This window comes from Tauraco erythrolophus, chromosome 13 (genome assembly GCF_009769465.1).
Source record: "Tauraco erythrolophus isolate bTauEry1 chromosome 13, bTauEry1.pri, whole genome shotgun sequence".
Taxonomy (NCBI): domain Eukaryota; kingdom Metazoa; phylum Chordata; class Aves; order Musophagiformes; family Musophagidae; genus Tauraco; species Tauraco erythrolophus.
The window spans coordinates 8568461-8576496 of record NC_141477.1 but is presented as its reverse complement, the minus strand read 5'-3'; positions in this window follow the sequence as shown (position 1 = coordinate 8576496).

The following is an 8036-nucleotide window of genomic DNA, read 5'->3' as shown; positions in this document are numbered from 1 at the left end:
TTATCTGAATTTTTGCCAGCGGTGGTCTCTTTAACTTTGTTTAACCGAGTTCTCTGCTTTTATGTTTCCTAAAACAGCTGAGACCAGAGCAACCAGGGCTGGTGCTGCCCTGCTCATTATTCCCTGGACAGACATGCAAGTTGCTTGGCACACATGCAGCACCCTATTTCACACTGCTGGCCAAAAAAATTCCATATTCCTGTGCAAAGACGCCTATCAAGCCCCTGCATGCCAGCGGAGGGCACTACAAAGGCTTGGGGCAGGGGAAGAAACTCACTCCCTAACCATATACTAAAAATAGGCTAATGCTGTGCAAACAGCTTTGCTGTGAACTTCCTTCTGGCGCGCAGCCACGCAGCTGCCTTCTAGTTTTAAGCCTGGATACGGCTCCAAAACAAGAAGTCACTGCAGTTAAACGCAGTCAGCAACGCTTTTAATCTTGTTACTCCCTGCTGCGTTGTGTCAATTTTAGCTTCTTCCAGAGTGCGGGTAGCTTACTCAGGATCCACGTTCAAAATTTTTTACTTAAGCCCTGGTTGAGGCTGGCGCTGGCAATCCCTGAAGCCTGCAAAGTTCAAAGGAGGGAGGAGGCCTTTAATCTAAAACTGAAATACTCAGGTGACACATCCAAAAAGGGCTTTTCTGCAGAGTAAGGGCGGCAGTAGCTGGGCTGCAAAAGGTTTTTAAGCTCTCCAAATTGCTGTTAAATAAACATCCTTAAATCCTGATGTGATGATATGAAATTGGAAAGTCAGTTCCTTAAACGAGGCTAGTTTAAAAGGAATAAACCCAATACTCTCCGGGCAGTTGGACTGAATGACAGAAGTGATTCATTCAGGCCTTGAATGCTACAAGTTACATGGTTTTGCCATATTTTCCAGTGATTTTTACCTACTTGCTAGTGCCAACATTTTGCCCTACAATAAATTGTGTCACATTCTTCTGTATGTTTTGACTATGAAGAATGATGTTGCAATTTAAGTACCAGGCTTCCTTGTTCTTTGTTTCAATGGTTGTTGATTGTTTAGACACAACAAGATTCACATTTTCCTTTATCATGATTTCTCATTTGTAGCAAGAATATTTTCCAAGACAGTAATTAAATGTCTGGATCATTTTTATCTATTTCACAGGCATGAAAACACCGTAATTTTGCATAGCTTTTTTCTCCCTCCTGATTTTTTTTATTGTCGAATACTCAGCTTTTAGCTGAACGCTATGTGTCCAATTGTCTGATTTGTGTGGCAATTAAACAGAAGATCAGTGTCATTGTACTTTACGTCCTTTTTTAACTCTCGTCAATAGCAGGACCACACTAGTCTGTAAGTTTGTAATTTAAGATGCACTTGGCAGGGGTTCAAAGAGACAGGAGCTCTAGCCTGTCTCACTTCCCCTTGGAAAGCCTTTCTGATTCTGCCAAACAATATTTACAAGAAGGGAACTGAGTTTTGGAAAACTTTTCCAGACTCTGAGGAAACCAAGCAACCTGAAACTTAGATAAGCCTTGGTGAATTAATTTTAAAACTCTTGATGCTATTGCTGTGTAAAACTTGTATTAGCCCATCAGATAGCACAGATTTACAATCTGAGGAGTGGATTTCAGCTAACAGAATTAAGAGCAGAGGTTTGGCAAAAAAGTGTTATTTGAAGCAAAATTTTCCTATTGTCACATCTGTTGAGCACTTAACACTACCCTACATTTTTGCAATTTTAAGTACAGGTGCTCTGTTCTGCAATTAACCGAACGTACTGTTTGCTGAATAGGGTTAGTGTCTGGAGCCAGAGAGGTTGAAAAAGCATCAAGCTTCTTTCTTTTCCTGGGACTTTCAGCTTTCCAGCTGTCTGGAGAGAGGGTTCAGATGAGGTCCTGTTTTCTCTGTCCCAGAAGAAAGGTTGTTTTCTCCCCTTGCTATGGGGCCTGGCAGTCCTTTTGAGAACAGTTCTCCCCCTTCCCATCCCTGTCTCATAGACACTTTTGAGGGCAGATTTCTGATGGAGCTTTCCACTGCTTCAAGCAGGATTCTGTGAGGGTGACAGTACACAGGAATTCTAGCTCGCTGCTGCCTGGTCATTTATCTTGGGGCCCTATAATTCACTTATTTTCCCTTTTAAATATAAACTGAGTTCTAAAAGCACTCTTCCACTGAACTATCTGACTTTGTCCTCACCAGGCATCTCAACTAGTCTTGCACCCTTAATCCAAATCCAGATTCAGGGTCTGGTGTTACTTCTAGAACAGTGTTTAATATCCGAGGATCTGAATGACAGTTTTGCCAGCTCATACCATCCAACTCAAGAGGTCTTGCAAAGGGGAAGGGAGTCCCGAAGCGTAGTTTCCTCCCAGCCTGGCGTGTGCTTCTCGTCTCCTCTTCCCTTGTAATCTGCCCAGAGAAGATTTCTGAGATACTTGAATGGCTGCCACCATCTGCACGGGAGGCAGGAGCCTTGGCATGTGAGCTCTGCCACCTGATGCCTAGTCTGCATTGAGGCAGTGCCAGCTGGATCTGCACGCCTCGGCGAATACAGCCTTCTATCAGCGAGCTATCTGATTGGGTTGCTGCCTTGTGGTCTCTTGCTGGTCTTCCTCATTCTTCTCCCCTGTTACCAAAACGGCCTTGCCACCTCCTCTTGCCTTCGCTCAAGTTTGTGTCCCAATGCGTTGGCCCCTTTGTCCATGCTGGTATCACCAGGTTCCAGATTTTTTATTTTTCAAACAATCCTTGCATCTGGCTCACCTGTGTGTAGCTGTACAGACACCTCTCCTGAGACGCGCAACACAGCTGGTCTTCTACACCTTTTTAGAAATGCTTCCTGGGGTTTGCCAGCAGCTCCTGCACTCGGATGCCTGCTGAAAGCAGATTAACCTGTTCCTTCCTCAGAACGCAACTGAGCAAGGGAGGAAACCCCTCTTCTCTCCCTCACTCCCCCTTCCCTGGTGGGAAGACGTCCTGCCAGCACCAACTGCCTGCACTTGAAGTCATCCAGCCTTCCCTCTGACTTCAGCTGAAGGTACGCTACAAAGGAGCCTCCAGCGCAGACACCCTGGGCTGCAGCCCCGCTGCAGGGTTCCCCTGGTTTCTCGCTAGCGCGCTTTCATCTAAACTGACTGAAAAAACGGAGGATGCGTTAACTAAGTTGTCGGCTAAAATAAGCTGCTCGACTTTACCAAGAGCATTTCCCATGCACAGCCCATCTCCCAGAAGTCCTTTGATGCCTGTGTAGTCCCAGGAGTTTGCTGCATGTGCATGTTGCAGTGTGGACATCTCTCCACTCCTGTGCTCCCAGAGACCATTTAATTTCAAGTAAGCCAGCAGACTGAGGTGGCTGCCATCAGTGACGTCACTTTTGATGAGGTTTGCACTGAAATGTGTCATGTAGAAGCTTCTGGGTCACCCAGGTATCTTGTTGATGAAAGTGCTGCTGAATGAGGGGAGTGGAAGAGTTTTCCTTGTTACTGGCATGGAGAAAATGCACCTCTCACTAATGCTTGCTGCACGGTGAAGGAAAGAATCTGATTTTCATAACTGGTCTTGGTTCTGCTCTTCATTCTGCTTTGCTTTTGCAAGGGATTGCTGGGGACCTCAGGTGAGACGAGACCTTCAAAGTGAGAAAAGCAATGCCTTGTAGTCAAAGGAGATGGGTGGGAGGGGTAAACGAGGTCAGCCTGGGCTTCACGGTGCCTGTGCGTGCGGCGTGTTCAGTGCCACATGACAACATCTCTAATAAAGGCTGGTGGTTCCCCTCGTGCGGCAGCAACTAGCTTGCAGCAAATGGTAGCCTAAGGGCTCTGAAGGGTGCTCTGCAGCAAACCCTGGGCTATTGGCATGTTAAAACACACTCCTGGCTTTTTACCTTTCGCTTCAGATTTCAGGCACACCTTCCTCCCTATCCCTGCCACTTCTCCCAGCTCTCCCGTACCCGGGGAGCAAGTTCCCTGGAGAGCAGGAAGAGGAGCAAGCCCAGACCTCAGAGCTGTCGGGTGGAAGGTGAGCACCCCATGTGCTCGGTCACGGCAGCGGGGCTTGGGCTACTCAAAGTCTTGGGTGCCTCCAAGGGCACAGGGCCCCATGGCACGGGGTTGTGCCAGCTGCTCTGCTTTGGTGATGGGATCTGCCTTTGCTTGTTTTCTGCCATTTTAGGATAATCCTTGTTTACATTTCTGCAGGCCCTCAGGCTAGCTGGACCTTGGCAGTGCAGGGGTACTCAGTAAATCCCATCGGGCAGGACTTCGGTGTGTCTTTAGGTATGCGTAGTGCCAAGTGCCAGCCTCTCCGCTGTGTTGTGACAGATGCTGTCACGTGTCTGGTCCCACATGGCCGTGCTGAACCAGGACCACTGGGATAATTCTTAACGGATGTCTGCAAACGAAAGCAAATAAATGCCATAAATACCAGCCCGAAGCTCGGCGTTGCCTGCGGCAACCTAGGGCAGCGTTTCTGAGGATGGCTGATGTTTTGTGATGAGCCAACACGGAGTGTTTTGTAGTCATTGTGTAATTGTTGTGACAGTGACCATTCCTTGCGCTACTGAATAAAGTGCAAAATGTCTGTATTTCCTCCAACCTCCTGCCCAGAGTGTGAAAGCATTTTTCCAACGAAGGTCAACGGAGGCAAAGCTGTACATGAAAAAGGAAGTTACTGACAGCTCCAGAAGAGGAGTGCGTAGGGTCAGAGGTTTTACTTATTTTCGTTTTGACAAGTAAATTGTCATTTATTAGCTGGGCAGGGAGAGAAATCTTGGTAAACTCTCATCATCCAGGAAGTCCCAGTCTTGACACAAATAGTTAGATAGACACCATTTTCCAAAATCCATGGAGACTGTCACCACTGAGAATCACTTTGATGACTAATTTCTGCAAAAGTCAACAAGTCAGAGAACAGGAATAACATTATTAAAAAATACATTTTGCAACAAACATCATCTATTCCCTATTTCTTAGGAAGGATGTGTCTCTTTTTAAATGTTGTTTGGGTACACTTGGTTTCCTCTGCCATTTGAAACATTAGGCTAGAAAAATAATTTTTGGCTATTTAAATTACTAGTCAGAGTGGAGGGATTTCTCTGTAGCCACGATGAAGATGGGATGCTTGCATGCTAAATTCATATTTTGGTGAATGCTCTATGTATCATCTAATGAGACATTCCTTTTTGATATTCCTCTTGATTAAAAATGTTGGTGCTCATCTCAGGACTGGTTTAATATGCTTTAAATTGTTGATTTTTTTCCCATTCTGTCTGCTCAGACTAATTTCTGGTCACAAGGAAGTCCTGCTGGTCTCAGTTGTTAATCTGCTGAAAAATCATTGTGCTTTTTGTATTTTTAGGCAGCTTGTCTCATGAAAAAAAAAAAAACAAACCAAAACAAAACGACAAAACCAGCAGATAAATTTTGCAAATTCACTGTGAGTCACCCAGCAGCAATGGCAAAGCTGGGAGGAAAAAATGGGGGGAAAAGAGGGATCGGTGAATGGGTGGTGACCTGAAGATCTGACTCAGAGCACACTATTTCAAGTGTTTCCAAACAACGAATACTTCTTAGTTATTATCTCCAGGTATCCCACCACTGGGGGCATGTGATTACCAAGCAAGGGGTTTTAAAAGTCTGTTAAGGAAGTTACCTACAACTGGCACTCATATCATCCATGGTTCACTGGGCCTGAGCACTGAGATATGCCTGACTGGCAACAGAGGACAAAATAATCATAAAATCAAGGATCTACTCAGAGACACAACATATTTATGAAATTATTTTGCCTTCTAAAAAGCTGTGTGTACCAGAGAAATCAGAACATTGGCTCTCCCACCTTATGCATCATCTAGCCAGAAAATGTGCAGTTCCCAGATACCTCTGAACCCCCTCCCTTCACCATGCCCTGCTAACCTTGGTGGCTCCCGTACCAACAAGAGCAAAACCAGTCATCTACTAAATCTGCTGCTGATCTCAGCTAACCGACTTCCTGTAATATCAGCAAATATTTCTGCTTTTGCAAATCTGTTCTTCCCTCCATAACGGGGTGCCAGCGGGACCAGGAATGCTTTGGATGTAGAAATGAGCTGGTTGGCAAGAGGAACAAAGAAATTGCTCACCCAGAAGGGCAAAACAGGACTAATGCTTTTGTCTGCTGGGGAGAAATTGCACAGGAGTCAAACCAACAACTTTTGCATGTGATCAGGAAAGTGTCATTGGATGCTACTTTTGATGGCAGACATTAATATCAGTCATTAATGAGAATGTCTTCAGTAACTAAAATAAAAGCAGATCCTGAAACGCTTCTGTGGTGGAATGGTCTCTCAACAGATACTGCCCACTGCCCAATAACATCAGGCTCTCCCTGAACTTGACAGGGCAGCTGCTGTTTTTCCCAGCCTTCTGGAAGTAGGCCAGCTATGACATGTTCCTGATATTAGCTGCAGGGCGTATTTCGTTCTGCTGCTTTAGGCAATTTGATAAAGGCTCCTTCCTCCCACTCCAGAGTTAACCCACCCAAACTGTAGCCGAACACCTAGCTGCACCAGTACTGCGTTTGCCAGGGATCGTGCCTATTTGCTTAGTTAAAACTTGCTTAAATTGTTTGATTCATACAAAGGAACCCTAAATTGATTTCATCGTGTTTTCTGAGCTGACTGTAATAATGCTAGATGTATATAAGGAGATGATTGCTACAGCTCTTTATGTATGAAGTTATTTTTAAGAATCATTATCCTTTTCTCGACACCAAGTATTTATGCAGCATAAAATAAAATTTGGTCTCCACCCCTTAGAGAAAGAAGGGGAAAGTCTTCAGCTGATACATAATTGTTTAAGCTAGAATATAAGAAAACGTGAATTTCCATTTGTGCTGTTGCATTGTCCTTAACTCCAGACCTACAGGAAAAGTTAACACTGTTTTGGTTTTGTTTTTTTTCCCCACATTTGAGACCACTGAAACTATCCAGGCATTTTCATGCTTTATTATTATTATTTTACCTCAAGATCAAATTTTTACCTCAGGTAATTAAAGATATGGACAGCATCTGGAGGCACAGTTCAGCCTCATCTTCCATCAAAAGGAGATGTACTTAATAAATGCACTTAGTAAGTGCATTTTCTATCCACCCCATGCGGGGGGGGACAGGGGTGCAGGGGATCCCTTGCGCGTGGGAAAGTGCCGCCTGTCACTTTCTTTGCTTCGTGAAAGGCACAGCCATTACCGACTCGGGCCCACTTTTAAAACACACCAGCTCCTTGCTCCGTCCGCTGTGGAGCGGCATCCGCACAGGCTTCCCCGTGCCACGCCAGAGCGATGGCCGTTCGCTAGCTGTGACCACACCAAGGCTGCAAAAGGAAGGGGAGGAGAAAAATCCCACGATATCTTCAGACAGTTGCACACCCAGGGACTGGACCCCTGCAAGCAGTCAACTGGAGCCCTGAAGCATGAGATTTGGTTATCACAAGTGTCCCAACACGACGCTGCCAGCATCGTTAGCGTGCCAAGGTCACGGCGGGTGACTCTGCCCTGCCCGAGGCCCCAAGTGCTGGAGGTGCCCTGACACCCCAGTACCCCCGTGTGCCCATCTGATGGGCTTTTAGGTGTATTTTCCCCATGTCCTCAGCTGCCTGGGGTGTGTGGGGGGGTGGATTTTCTGTGCTTGGGGAGAAAGGCTCCAGCACATCCTGTGATTCCCAGGAAGACCCAAAGTAACGCAGACAGTTCTTCTTTCCTCCTTTGAGGTGCACAAAGCCGTGGTGGAGGACAGGCCTGCCCTGGCGATGGAGAGGAGCCTGGGCAACACCTGGCAGGAGGGCAGCGTTCCTGCCATGCGTGGGGGGTCTGTCCGTGGAGCCCCTCCAAGGAGGCGAACACCCGTGGGAAGAGAATCCCCCACCCCGTTCCCCTCTGGGGACAGGAGTGATTTTCCCAGGGAGACAAGAGGGGACAGGGGACACCCCCACGTCGTGCCGGGGAGGGAAGATCGAATCTGAAGAGCCAGGGCCGGGAGCAGGGGCCAGCCCGGGGGACACCAGCAGCGAGCAAAGGGCACCCGCCATGGCATGG